Source organism: Tupaia chinensis, unplaced genomic scaffold (genome assembly GCF_000334495.1).
Source record: "Tupaia chinensis unplaced genomic scaffold, TupChi_1.0 Scaffold000688_1, whole genome shotgun sequence".
Taxonomy (NCBI): domain Eukaryota; kingdom Metazoa; phylum Chordata; class Mammalia; order Scandentia; family Tupaiidae; genus Tupaia; species Tupaia belangeri.
Genome location: NW_006160211.1, coordinates 941,223 through 956,597, shown reverse-complemented (window position 1 = coordinate 956,597; position 15,375 = coordinate 941,223). Strand labels below are relative to the sequence as shown.

At 41.2% G+C, this 15,375-nt stretch overlaps 2 pseudogenes; both read right to left on the bottom strand.

Annotated features, from left to right (window-relative positions):
* Positions 1-8,920: 8,920 nt before the first annotated feature.
* LOC102475989 (rab GDP dissociation inhibitor beta pseudogene) lies at positions 8,921-10,370 on the bottom strand (annotated as a pseudogene).
* Positions 10,371-13,750: 3,380 nt separating this feature from the next.
* On the bottom strand, positions 13,751-14,571 carry LOC106736209 (ribosomal protein L18-like; annotated as a pseudogene).
* Between the last annotated feature and the right edge of the window lie 804 nt (positions 14,572-15,375).

The window sequence follows — 15,375 nt, the reverse complement described above, 5'->3', positions numbered from 1 at the left end:
ATGCTATAATAGCCTGTAATAACCTATTTTTACTTCACATTTAGTAAATTTTGATAATGATACATAGGCTAAATGATAACTTTATAAATTTAAGACTGAAATAAACTTGTTAATATTCTAACCATGATTGGATTTACTTTCCATCTACCTAAGATGCACTATCATTAGAGCCAAAGAAGGGTTGTTAGATATAAGATTGGGATTCAAGAATCAACTCCATTTTATGTCTGTGAATCCTAAAGTCTCTATCTTTGTGAATTGAATTTTAAATGTAAAATCAGATGAAGAATGGTATCATAATTAATTAATCACTACTTAAACTTTGTTATGGCAAACTGTCCTAAATACTTTATATGTTTTATTTTAATCATATGAAGTAATTTTTGAGTATTAACATTTTACGCATGAGAAAAACAGGCTCAGAGTGGTGAAATAATATTTGAGGATCACAGCTGGGTTAAATAAGGAATCTACAGCCCATCCTCTTAATCCTAAAATTATGCTATCTCCCTCTCTACCACACACAGTTAAGGCTTATTTACAGTTTTTTTATTTGTTTTAGAGGTTTTTGCCTTAGTGCCCTCACTGCCCCAGGCGCTGGCAAAGGGGAATGGGGTGGGGGGCAGTGAAAATTCACCCCCCAATGGGGACAACCACACCACAATCCCCTCTCCTCCATTGTCTTTCTGTGATCTTGGGCATGCACACACACACACACACTCCCAGCCCAGTGTGAGTTTTAAGTCACCAGGTGGGGAACTCAAACTCTAGTGGACCATGTGGGAGTGCAGCGACATAACCATTACGCCATCTGCTGGCCTTTACATTTTTTATTCCTTAGTGCTTAAAGCCTGGGATATGGTATAATGAAGTTTCAAGCTTTTTGTTTTGTTTTAAATCAGATTGTTTATCTTTTATTGTGTTATAAGGATTTTCTTTTTAAATTTCCCATAGGGCATGTATGCTCACTGGAGAGAAACAGAAGAAAAAAGAGAGAAGAAAAGTGAGGAGCTCCCCACACCTCCGGGGGGATGGCCACACTACAATCACTTCTCTCTTATTATCCTCTCAGGATTTTGGATATGTATGTGCCGTATCCCAGTATTTTTTTCAAGCCACTGAGTCCAGGACTCAACCACCACACCATCTGGCTGGCTCTCAAGTGTTTCTTAATGAAAATACAGTGAAGATTGAGACTGAAAAATAAGCTTAGGGTTAGCTTCACTATGCAGCAATGATACACTTCTCAAAGAGATACCAGATCCCATATGGAGACTGTGGTTCTAATCACCTGCACAACAGCCTGAAATATGCCAGGCATACATGTGAGTGCCCACGGTCACAAAGGCTGAAGGACTGAAAGAAAGGGATTGTGGCATGACCAGACCCTGTGGAGGGTGTTTATCTCTCTCTCGCATTCTCACTTGCTACACATACACTATTGTGAATAAAGGGAAACATTCTTTTTATTTCAACACTTAAAAAAGAAAGTTAGAAGATCTAATGAAAACAAATGATTTATAAATATTCTTGGTAAGTTTAATGGATGAGAATATTTTTAAATACTCCAAAGAGACTGTGGAAATGATTCATTCCCTTGCTGTCTCCTTGTTAGTTAAGGACCTGCATTCTTGTTCTTCCCCTTTACCCTTAAAAGAGTATACCCTGATCAAAACCGTGATAATTACTTCATATCCAAGTAGGGAACCTTCATCTCATTTTTAGCAATATTAAAAGAGATGATGGGACTAAAAATGAAATTTTGATTACATATACTGTTTAAGCTAATGTTCTTTTTTGAGATTTTTGCCATAGGGCACGTGCACTCACTAGAGAGATAGCAAGAAATCAGCCCCCAGGGGAATGGCAATACTACAATCCCTTCTCTGTTCTTAGGATTTTGGGCATGCATGCACACGTGCCTGGCGTGAGTTTTTAGCCACTGGCCCTGAGATTTGAACCGTGGCCCACCATGTGGGAGTCCAGCACCTTAATCACTATACCACCTGCTGGCCCCTTGCTAATTGTTTCATTATTATGGCTTCAGACAATAAACACTGAGGCAACATGGTCAAGCAAGTGGTAGAACGAATAGAAAAAGTTAAAGTGTTAGTAAACCAACACTTCTTCACTTACCAAAGTATAACTTGTTTAAATTATTCATTTTCATTGATTATCAATTTCTCAATTCCTTCAAGAGGAAACTCTCTCTTAATTGATTACAGCAATATTATTATTCCCATTTACAGTTGAAGGATCTGAGGCAAGTTTATTAAGCAAGTTTATATAAGCAAGTTTATTAAGGTCAATAAATAGCACAGAGGAGATTCAAACATGTGTATGTACATATATGTGTATATTCACACACGTTATCTAGATACATATATATGAATGCATGTATATATATTTTAGTTTGCTATAGGGTATGTGTAGTCACCAGAAAGAGAAAGAGAGACAGAAAGTGAGAAATCACTTTCCAAAAATCATGGCCATGCTGTAATACCTTCTCCTCTATTCTCGAGATTTGGGCACACACGCACATGAGTCCAGCATGTTTTTCAAGCTGTGGGGTCTGGAACTCAAACTGTCAGTCAGTCGTATGGAATCCAGCCACCTTAACCTCTATGCCACCTGCTGGTCCCTCAAAATAACATTTTTTGATTTAAGTCTGGTGTTCTTTTCTTATCATACTGATTTATTGTGTTTATCCGTAAGCTCAAGAAGTTGGACTAGATGGATGATCTTCAGCCCCGGCTGCACATTAGAATTATCTTGGGAGTGTTCAAACCTCAAAAAAATGTTTGGGCCACACTCCAAATCAAATAAGTCAAAATACCTGGATAGGAAGGCCCTACATTCACAGGTATCTTTATATAAAAGTCTCTGAGTGGTCCTGATGAGCAGCTAAGATCAAGCACTAATCTAGATGAGAATTGCTAAGTTTTTCTCATATACAAAATTATATGAGTTCTGAATTCTACTTATTATCCCTTATCTCTAAGATATATACATACATACACACACACATATATATAAACACATTTTCTTGGCATAGTATGGTACAATAATTTTTTTTTTTTGGAGAGGTTTTCGCTATAGGGCGCGTGCGCTCGCCAGACAGACAGAGAGAGACATAGAGACAGAAAGTGAGAAATCACCCCCCAGGGGGGATGGTCACGCCGCAATCCCTCCTCCTCCATTCTCCTCTCAGGATCTTGGGCACGTATGCACACGTGCCCGGCGTGAGTTCTAAGCCACTGGGTCTGGGACGCGAACCGCTGTCGACTACGTGGGAGTCCAGCGACATAGCCATTACACTAACTGCTGGTTCCCAGTACAATAATATTTTAACCAGTAATGTAACCTACCAAGATATTAGACCTGTCAGACAAAAGTGTGAATATTTCTTAAGATTCTAGCACAAAGATCACTTGAAAATATACCGTAATTGTAGCTAACATTATTAAATTATCGAAAGAACTACTATAAATAGTGTCATTAAATAAAGAGAAGTAAAACCAAGTAGTGGGCAATCATAGTGTTAAGAGTTGCTAGGGATAACCGTCCTTAGACAGATACAGATCAGGGAACTAGCCTGGAGCACAAAGAAAGTTTAAGGAGGGACTACGTGGCCATCTGTATTTTGACTCAAAACAACTGCCTACAGCATGAGACCTGCAAAAAAATGAGAATGAGGAACAAGCTAAGACAAAATGTAACAGGCCAGAGGCGTCTAAAAACACGTACTTCATACTGACAGAGGGTCTAAAACAAGATGAAAGAAGACTCTGAGGAGAGGCACCTGCTTGTCTCTCTGGGCACTGGCCTATTGGTCTATGGATCTATGGGACATATCTCTATCTCAATAAATGTTGTGCTTAGATTGTCTCATTGCCCTTCAGATATTCACTGCTCCGTGAAGACACAGACCTCAATTTTCTTAGCCTAAAAGTAGAATGATCAAGCTCACAGGCTCTAAACTAAAACTCATTCATGAATATTTAGGAATTTGACTACCCAGTAAGCAGACAACCCTCCTATTTGGGCTTAATACCACATTAGGAAGAGGAAAAGATGAAAATGGGATAACAGATATTTTCTTTCCTATTTCCCTGATAGGTAGGATTTAGTTAAGTGAATTGGGCTCAACTAATTAATCAATATTCTGGTCCAGGCTTTGAATTTTAAGAGACTTGAAATTCTAGAGTTGAGCTAGCTCCACAGCACAGGTGGTTAAATGCACTGGGAGCCAGATCCACATGGCTGACCAAGGTTGGAATTGCAGCCAGCCACTTGAAAAACGTACTAGGTGATGCACATGCACACGTGTGCTCCTGCACCCAAAATTCTGATGGAATGGAAAAATGGAAGAAAGAGGATTGTGGTGCGATCTTGCCCCATTGAGGGGTACTTTCTCATTCTCTCTTTCTCTCTCTCTCTCTCTCTCTCTCTCTCCCCCTCCCTCTCAGGTGAGTTCATGTGTCTTGTGGAAATTAAAAAAATTTCCAGAGTTGCTGGGACCAGGGTCCAGTGACTAAGCCCAGCAGCATGATAGCAAATATCCAGTGACAGCAAGTGCTAATTGCAACAAATGTAATAGCAAAAGCATCAGTAGGACGTGTCCAAAACTAACTGTTTCTGTGCCTCTTCTCTCATGTCTGTCTCAACACCCTTCCTGACAATTCTGTGATACACTTCCAATAACTTTCCATTCGAGTTAACCAGAGATGAGTTTTTTTGTTTGTTTGTTCGTTTTTTGACCATGGAGCATGTGCACTCACCAGAGAAAGACAGGGAGACACAGAGAGAGAGAAAGGGAGAAATCACCCCTCAGGGAATATGGCCATGCTGTGATCTCTTCTCCAATCTCCTCCTGGGATTTAGGGCATGCATGCACACATGCGCAGCATAATTTTCAAGCCACCAGGTCCAGGGCTTGAACTGCAGCCAGCCATGTGGTAGTCCAACACTTCAACCATTATGTCACCCACTGGCCCCCAGAGACAACTTTTACTGATTGTGACTAAGAACCTGAATGATACACTTTTTAATTTAAAGAAGGCAAAAATGAGGCCTAGCAGATGCCGTAATGGTTATGTTGGTGACTCCTGTATAGTCCACACCAGTTCAAGTTCCAGACCTTGTGACTTGAAACTTACACCAGGCATGTGTGTATATGTGCCCAAAATCCTGAAAAGAGAATGGAGAAGAAATTATTGTGGCATGGCCATCCCCCTGGGGGATGATTTCTTGTTTTCTGTGTCTCTGTCTCTCTGGTGAGCACACCGCCCTATAGCAAACATCTCTCTCTCTCTCTCTGAAGAAAAACAGATAACAAAAATGAAGTCATTTACCAACATTGTACAAATTGTTAATCTAATCTGGTTGTATTATTTTTCCCATTAGGCAGTTGTTTTAAAATGGAGTCAGACAAGTAGAATTCTAGAATAATGATCATTTCCAATCTGTTATAATAATGTTTCTTCATGGCAGTTTGTGAACATATTGCTTTTAATGAGAAACATTCTTTCACAACTGGAGATACTCATCACCCTTGAAGAAAAAACATATGGCGCAGCTCAGTAGTAGCACAGTGCCCTGCAAGACTTAAAGCCACATAGTCGACCTGGGTTTAAATCCTCGGTTGGCCTAAAAATATGCTGGACACACGCCTGCACGGCTCTCAGAATCTTGAGGAGCTAGAGGGCTGAAGACAAGGGACTGTGGTATGACAAGACCCTGCTGAGGGTGCTTTCTCCCTCTCTGTCTCTTTCTCATGTCTATGCATGTGTTCTCTATGAAAAAAAAGAAAGAAGCTATACTTGCAGAAATTTGACTTTCAATATTAGTAGAGGTTTTTTTTTGTTTTTTGGGGGGTTTTTTTTTGAGAGATTTTTGCTACAGGATTGCATGCACTCACCAGACAGACAGAGACAGAGAGACGGAAAGCGAGAAATCACCCCCCAGGAGGGATGGCCAAGCCACAGTCCCTTCTCCTTTCTCCTCTCAGGATCTTGGGCACACACGCACACGCGCCCAACATGAGTTTTAAGCCACAGGGTCCAGGACTAGAACCGTGGTCAACTACATGAGAGTTCAGCGACATAGCCATTATGCTAACTGCTGGTCCCAATATTAGCAGAGTATTTTTAAGCTAAATCAAAATTATTACTTCAGTCTTACTCTAGTCCATTGTGTTGCTAATAACAGAAATGCCCGAGTTTGGGTGTTTTATAAGAATGAGAGTTTATTCAGCTCATACTTTGAAGTCCAAGGTCCAGGGCTATGGTCTGGTGAGGGTCTTCTTGCTGGTAGATAACATGGAGGAGAGCGTGTGTGACTATGTCTATGTATTTGTCTCATTCTTTCTCCTTTTAAATTTATCAGGATTCAGTAATGGGGTCCCCACGTCATAACCTTAATCCTAATCCCCTCCCAAAGGCTCCACCTCTTAATCTTATGATTGGATTAAGTTTTACCCTTTTTATCTCATTATAATGACTTACCAGATTTCAATAAATGAATTGGGGGGGGGACACATTCAAACTGTAGCAAGCCTAAAGTAAAGAACTGATAAAGAGTTTACAATATTAATGCTTTGAGTTTTTAAAAAAGGACAGTGAGGTTAGGGCTGGCATGTGGCATGGTGATTAAGACTCTGGACTACGACATGGCTGACAATGGTTTAGGTCCTGGACCTGGCAGCTTGCCTTCTTCTTTCTCTTTCTCTCTCTGGCTAGTTTTAAAATAATACTAAAAACAATAAATGGGATCGAATAAATCATTCTTTTTTTTAAAAAAAAAAAAAAGGGACAGAGAGGCTAAATCAGACTGTTTCATTAACAGAATACTCCAAAAATTGTAATTGTGCAATAAGATACCAGTGCTTGCTTATTTATTTATTTTTGAGGGATTTTTGCTATAGGACTTGTGTGCTCATTTGAGAGAGACAGAGAGATAGAAAGCGAGAAATTACCCCCTGGGGAGATGGCCACATTGCAATCCCTTCTCCTCCATTCTCCTCTTGGGATTTTTGACCCTCACACACCTGCACCCAGCATGAGTTTTAAGCTGCCAGGTCCGGTATTCAAACTGCAGTTGACTACGTGGGAGTCCAGCAATGTAACCATTATGCCATCTGCTGGTCCCAAGACATCAGTGCTTATGATGTTTGCACTAATAGTTTTTGGGCCTCGTGCTATATCAGTTACTTGGTTGTGTGGTTATGATACCATAACATACTGAATAGCTAGCTGTGTCTTGGTGCAGATGGTACAGGAAGAATCTCAAAGGACACCAAGTATCTGAGGACTAAAATTCTCGTCCTAACTTTATAGTGATTCCAGCTCAAATTTTCCTAATTTACAGATTATGTCTTTTGTTTCTGTTTTTGATTGTTTTCCTTAATAAGTATAGGAGGGAGATGGCAAATAATTGACTTCTAATTGGTCACGGTGGTACTAAACAAGTTAATTTATTAATTCAAAGCATCATGTAATAGTAGTTCTCTATATTACTTTGTGCATCTAGCGTAGTATTTTGTACTTTATGTGCCTTACTGTTTAACTTACTGGTTGAAGGTTCAACTTCTTAAGGGAATCCTAGAAATAGGTTCAACTTTTTAAGAGAATCCTAGAAATAGTTGGTAAACCAGTATATTTATGACTGTTTATAGATTAGAAACTATATAGATAAAATAACTTTAAATGCTATACAGTACTGCTTCAATGAATGAATTTTTTAAATGAATGGGAAAGAGGAAGAAAAGAAACAAGAAAGGGGGCTAAGGGGCCAGAGGATGGTGTGGTTGGGTAAGGCACTGGACTCCCACATGGCTGACCGTGGTTCAAGCTTCAGACCTGGCGGCTTGAAAGTCACACAAGGTGCGTGTATGTGCTTGTCTAAAATCCTAAGAGGAGAATGGATAAGAAGGGAATGTGGCATGGCCATCTTCCTGGGGGATGATGTCTCACTTTCCCTCTCTGTCTCTCTCCAGTGAGTGCACATACCCTCAGGCAAACTATTTTGAAAGAAGAAGAAACAAGTAAGGACAGATATTAGGAAAAGAAAAAAAGAAAAAAAAGAAATCATTGTATTGAAAAACTAAAGCTTGGCAATGTTGTAAACTGATACATAAACTTAATTCAAAATGAAGTTCAGGATTGGAAAGGAAAAAGTTTTTAGAAGTCATGACCAGGTAGATTCATATGACTCTTCCCATTTCATAACTTTTTGTTTGTTTGTTTATTTGTTTTGTTTCTAGAGTTTGGCTTTATTTTGCAGTACAGAAATCATTTGGAGCCATTCTAAGACAGACATCATTGAGGAGAGCCTCTGTCAAATCAATACTGCATTGCAGCTTGGTCCATTGAAGAAACCATGCCTAGGATGGAAAAGATGCTTCTACATTTTACCTACTTTCTGACATTGGTTCCTTTCCCCTGTGTCTTGCCAGTTTTATTAGTTTAAAACACTATTGGCTCCTCCAAATGAATCCCTAAGCCTGAAGCTTGGTTAGAATTTTATGTCCACATAAACCAAACTTGTGGCTATGTTATTTGGACCCTGCCATAATAATTGCATAACAAAAAATATGAAGTTACAAGGAAAACTTAGAGATGCTATCCCAAATTATATTCAGTTTAGTATTTCACTATCCAAATGGCACACAATTCCTAGGGACCCAGCTCTTGAGCAGCAGAAGCAAATAATTGCAAAAGCTACACTGATTAAAAGATACAAATACTGTATCGATTTCTCTGTATCAGTATCACAATATTCTGTTTAAAACTGATCATTCACTAGGAAAAAAAGCCAGTTTGGTTAAATTGAACAGAATGTGGTAACCTGCCAATTCTGAGTAACCACTCCATGAAACGTTAATACATGATATTAGAAAGATGAAGGTGAGGAATATTTACTGGTAAAGTGCTCTTCATTCTCCATTTTGATTATATAAAAGTAGGCCATACAATGTTGATTTCATACAGTATGCATTATTTGCCAATTTTTTAATTTGTCCTAGTTGCATAATAACAACTACTGTTAGTCTTCCCCATAGATGTCATTTTTCTTGTGCTTCATTTCCTCAAAGTCAGACTCTGATCCTGTCATCCTCTTGCAGATGTCTTTAATGTCATCATAGGTTGTCTCAAAATGAGTTGTAGCATCATATGTGCGAGAAATAAAGATCTGGCTTTCTGTCCCCAAATCTTTGGGTACAAGGAGGTCTCTGATGCTAACAAATTTCTGTTCAGTTGGTTCCAAGAGCTCCAAAGCTGGTCTAATTTCCTTCTCAGGCTCCTTGGTTCCCACAGTAGTACCAACTATGGCAATGGACTTCCCTTGTGCTGCCACATTGTGTGCAAAGGAGATCATGCAAATGTAGATATCTGATTTTCGACTGACTTGGTTCTGTGGAATGGTAATCTGGCAGGAGTTGGCATCATTGGTATTCTCGATGGGGTGGTTGAGGATGCAGATGACACGGATTACCCACTTTTTCTACCCGATCCTTGACATAGCTGGGGTCACAAATGAGCTGTTTACAGCGAGCAATCTCTCCTTCAGATTTTACACCAATAACTTTTCCATTCTGCACAATGACTTCTTCAATTGGTTTATTGAGCATGTAGGTATCTCTATAAATAGCACTTAGCCTTGCAAATCCTTGTGACAGTTCTCCAAGGCTCTAGAGTGGATAAAGGTTTGGGCTTTTACCATAGCTTGCCAAGGACTCACTGTAAAGTTTAATCCTATTAATGGTTTCACAACATGGTTGATCTAAGTAGTCATCAGTTCTGTAAAGTGCAAGAACATGACCAGTAAAATCTATCATATCTTGGCCCAAATCAAATTTCTTGTACACATCTCGCATTGAAGTCTTAAGATCAACGCCCTCAGAAGTTCTAGAATCTTTTTCATCAAAGCTGGCAACATACCCTAGGAATTTTCTGAAGTGACATTTTTCAAATAGTCCCATTAAGCTAGATGCTAGGGCTTCGGCTTCGGTGGAAGGAACCTTATAGATTTTTCCTCCCTTACAGACAAAGCTCCCTACGGTCACTTTGAAATCCAGGTAACGAGTAGCCTCTGTATAAAGCAGCATCTTAACCAGCTGACCACTAGCCATAAGGAACTTGGGAATTAAGTCAATGTTCCAGTCCTCTCCCCATTGATGTTGGTGGTGCTCCTGGAATTTTAAATCTTTTGTATAAATCGTCCAGTGGTGTTATAGATGCACTTTCTCCTCCGTAATATGGGTTTCGATCCATGTGAAGAACTTTCTTTCCATTCACTGACATTATACCTGACAGGATGCATTCCATCAGGCCGGTGCCCAGCACAATCATGTCATATTCCTCACTCATGGCAGAGCAGGACGTGGAGAGAGGACCTGAGAAAGGAGACGGTGCGGGGGCTCTGCGGCCACTTTAAGAAGGCGGAGAGGGACTTAGGCCGGCTTGGCCTGAGGGAAGAGGAAAAACAGAAAGAGGTAAAATGGAGCTGAGAGGAGGTGAAGCAGGCCGCCACCTCAGACAGGAAGAGAAGAGCTAGGGAGGGGAGGGAGGAGAGGGACTTGTACCATAACTTTTTTAAAAAATATTTTTTTGAGGACCAGTAGTTGGCGTAATGGCTATGTCACTAGACTCCTCAAAACTCACAGTTTGAGTCCCGGATCCAGTGGCTTAAACTCACGCCAGGCACATGTGTGTACGTACCCAAGATCCCGAGAGGAGAATGGAGGTGAAGGGATTGTGCTGTGGCCATCACCCCGGGGGGTGACTTTTTGCTTTCTGTCTTTCTCTCTTTTTCTGGCAAGCGCACACACCCTATAGCAAAAACCTCTCCAAAAAAATTTTTTTTAAATATTTTTGGAAGGATTTTTACATTTGTCATTTTTTTTTAATTATTTAAGTTTATTTATTTATGTATTTATTTATTTATTTTAATTTGACCAGAGGGGGACAGAGTGAAAAAGAGAGAGAGAGAAAGAGAGAGAGAGAGAGAAGGAAAGTGAGAAAGTAAGCCACTGGGTCCTGGACTCCAATCACAGTTGGCCAAGTGGGAGTCCAGCATCCTTAACCACCACGCCACCTGCTGGCCCTGCATAACTTTTTCTTATTTTGCTTTATAAGCACACACAGCATACGTATCACAAACACTGGAGCAGCTCTTATGCTGTTTAGAACCTTTGAATTACCAGTATATAATTGTAGGTGGTAGCTCCTTCTCTAAGATACAGTTTTGAGTGCAATGACCAAGATTCATGAGTGAGAAAATGGCTGTAAATTCCTAGGTAAATGTTGACTCTAACCAGTTTAAAATAGTTTAACTGGGTACGATTTATGGGTTTGTGTCCATTTCAAGTAAGAAAGATTTATATTCTAATAGATTTATAAAGACATCTACTGAGTTATATGTCCACAGATAATAGTCAAATACCATGATCCCACCAAACTAAAGACTAGTTTTGGGGTAACACTACATTTCCTAAACCTGGACCAACAGTATACTGTAACCCTCTCTGGTGAATTAGGACATCAGTTCCTGTGCTACATTCCCTGTGGGAAGGAGGTCCATTACCCTGTGTGCTTACTTTTTTTTTTTTTTTTGGGGGGGTTGTTGGTGTGTGTTGGTGGTGGGTGCATGCGCTCGCCAGACAGACAGAGAGAGACATAGAGACAGAAAGCGAGAAATCAACCCCCAGGGGGGATGGTCACGCCACAATCCCTTCTCCTCCATTCTCCTCTCGGGATCTTGGGCACGCACGCACATGCGCCCGGCGTGAGTTTTAAGCCACCGGGTCCAGGACACGAACCGCGGTCGACTACGTGGGAGTCCAGCGACATAGCCATTACGCTAACTGCTGGTTCCCCCCTGTGTGCTTACTTTTCAAACTAACTAGATCAATGCCAGAGAAGAAAATCCTAGGATCTTTGAAGCAGTTTCTAATGTTTGACATTTACGTTTTCGAATGTAAAATGTCTTTCTGCTGCTTATTTTATCATTTTCATAGTACAGGAAATATAATTCATGAACTCAACATGCTTTCACCTTGTTAACTTTAGTTGTGTCAGAAGGTTGACCTGAAACTTTATTTTTAAAAATTAGTTTATTTAATTTTATTCATCATAATAATTTTTTTTTTTATTTGACCAGAGAGAGATAGAGAGGGAAAGTGAAAAGGCAAGCTACCAGGTCCAGGACTCGAACCATGGTCAGCCATGTGGGAGTCCAGTGCCTTAACTACCACGCGGCCTGTGGGTCACTGACTTGAAACAGTTTAACAATTTAGATATATATAAATGTTTAACAGTGTCTCAAAGATTCTAGTAGAACAAGTTACCCAATATATATGACATACTTAAGATGGCTTTAAAAAATGCTAGCCCTGGGGCTAGCAGGTAACTTGGTTGTTAAGGCACTGGACTTCCCACATGGCTGACCATGGTTTGAGTCCCAGGCCTGGCAGTCTACTTTCTCACTCTCTTTCTCTCTCCGTCTTTCTCTGGCAAAACTCATGTGAAAAAATATATATAAATAAATAAATGAAATGAAATAATTCTTTAAAAAGAAAGCCAACCCCATCAACAAAAATACATGAGTAGACTCCTGGAATTCCTGTTTTTTCCATGCAAGCCCTCCACACATAATATCTCTGACCATATCAATGGGCCCATAGATAAACTCATCATGATTGGCTTATTGGATTTTTTAAAAAGAATTACTTATTTATTTAACTCCATTTTTATTATCATTAAAATTTTTAATATCATTTATTTAATTAATTTATTAGTAATATTATTTTTATTTAACCATAGAGAGAGAGAGAAAGGGAGAGTGGGAAAGCAACTTGCCAGGTCTGCGATTCAAACCAGTGCTGGCCATGTGGGAGTCCAGTGCATTAACCAGTCATGCCACCTGCTGGCCAGTATTATTTTTAAATTCGACCATAGAGAGAAAGAGAAAGGGAAAGTGAGAATGTAAGCCACCAGGTCCAGGACTCAAATCGCAGTTAGCTATGTGGGAGTCCAGTATCTTAATCACCATGCCACCTGCCAGCCTCAGTTGATTATATTCTTCCTTTTTTTCTTAGACTTTTGCTATAGGGTGCTTTCATTTACTGGAGAGACAGAAAGTGAGAAGTCATCCCCCAGAAGTATGGCCACACTGCAATCCCTTCTCCTCCATTCTTCTCTTGGGATCTTGTGTACACACACACACACACACACACACGGTGTGAGTTTTAAGTCACCAGGTCTGTTACTTGCACTATAGTCAACTACGTGGGAGTCCAGCAATATAACCATTACACCATTTGCTGGTCCCAGCCGATGGGCTTATACGTGAGAATTTGAAGCAGATCCGAAGAAGGACCATACCGTACCAGCCTATCTCTTCTAGTGGCTCTACACCACAGCCGTTTTCTGTTTTGAGGAGAAGATAGCAGGTGGCTTAGTCCTCAGGAAGAAAGAAACACATTTGTGGAAAGCATGTCCAGCAAGTGGTAGAGGTTAAGGCGCTAGATTCCACATGGCCTGTTGTACCGTTCAGGTCTTGGACCCAGCGGTTTGAGGATCATGGTGGGTGTGTGTCCATGCATGCCCAGAATCCTGAGGGCCGACTGGCAGAGAAGGGGTAACGCATGACACCCCCCCTTCCCACCCATCACCACCCCAGGGTTGTTTTTTTTTTTTTTTTTTTTTCAGAATCCTAAAGCTTGTTAATAACAGGGTAGGATCTGGGGTTAGTTTTTGTAGCCTCGGCTGGCACGTTGACCTCTGGCATGCTCGAACTTCCAGCCCTTGGAGCGGACATAGCTTTGGTGTGACTGTACGGGGTTCCAGGGGCCTTGCCGAAATGCCCGTACACCTCGCGGCCCTTGGGAGGTCCGGAGAGTAGGACGGTGCCATGGCCCTTGGGGGAGTCCAGGGCCAGCTGGTCGAAGGTGAGGATCTTGTCCCCAGGCTTGAGGATGCGGCTGCAGACCAGCTGATCACACTCAGCATGCACCCCTTCAGCTTGGGCACCTTCTGAAAGCGCACATCGTCTGTAATGGCCCCCATGACCACAGTGGTTTTGTTTTCCCAGCCAGGAAGCTTCATCTTGTGGATCATCCTGGAAAGGGACAGAGGGGGCAGGTTGGTGCGACTCATGGACAAGCTCTTCAGCACAACTTGGTTGAAGGTGGAGTTGGTGCCTCTGACCAGAAACTGGTATAGCTTGATCAACAGCCTCAGGTAATGTCCTGACTCTTGGGCTCCTTTACACGAACCTTTCCGTCCTTGTGGCACCTGTTGACTCCCTTGATGACACCTCTACTCAGCCAGGTCCGGAAAGACCCCAGGGGATGATTCCCACTTTCTCTCTCTGTCTCTGCTTCTCTCTCTAACAAACGCATGCACCCTATAGCAAGAACCACACACACACACACACACTCACACACACTCACACACACTCAAAGGTGAAGAAGAGCAGAGATGACAAAGCAGTCTTTTCCTTACCGTTCCAGGCTCTTCCTGGGTCTCTCTGCATACTAATTGTGAAGTTACATGAAACATCCTGCATCGATATACCAAATGATCTTTCTTTTTGCTAAAGCAAGCTCTTCCAGGCTTCTGTTAAATATAAGCAAAAGTAACAGGGGCTAGATGGGATGATGCAGCAGTAATGCAATGTTCCGTAAGGCTAACCCATAGGATCGGTTCTGGGCTCCAGCTGGGAGACCTTCCTGAAGACATTGGAAACATGTACACCCACAATCGAGGGCCGGGCTGAGTCTGAGGTGGATTGATGCCTGAGGACTCTGTCAGAGTGCCTGTCTCTCACACTCTCATGGAAGAAAGAAAGACACTTTTTAAAAAAAGTTATAGTTTTCCAAATTGTGTGCATGCATGCCCCAAATCCCGAAAGGATGGAGAAACGGAGGAGATGGGATTGCAGTATGACCACACTACATGATGGGGTGTTTTCTGTCTCTCTCTCTCCCTCTGTGTTTCTCTGTCTCTCTCTCCTGGAGAGTACACTCTCTTTCTGGCAATTAGGGGGAAAAAAAAGTGTAAGGCCAGCTGTATGGTCCAGTAGTTAAGGTAGCTAGATCCCACGTGGCTATTAAATAAAATGTACTATTTAAATAAAACCCTTATTGTCTGTATGACTCATTTTGTGCAGTCTGAGTCCCAGACCTGGTGGCTTGAGAAACACACCAGACGCAAGTACATGAGTGTCTGAAATCCCAAAAGGAGGTAGAGATGGAGAAGGGATTGGACTGCCACCATTCCCTATGGGAGGTGTGATTTTTCACTTTCCCTCTGTCTGTCACTGGCAAGCACAAGCACTCCCTGGTCAAAAAAAAAAAAAAAAAAAAGTGTA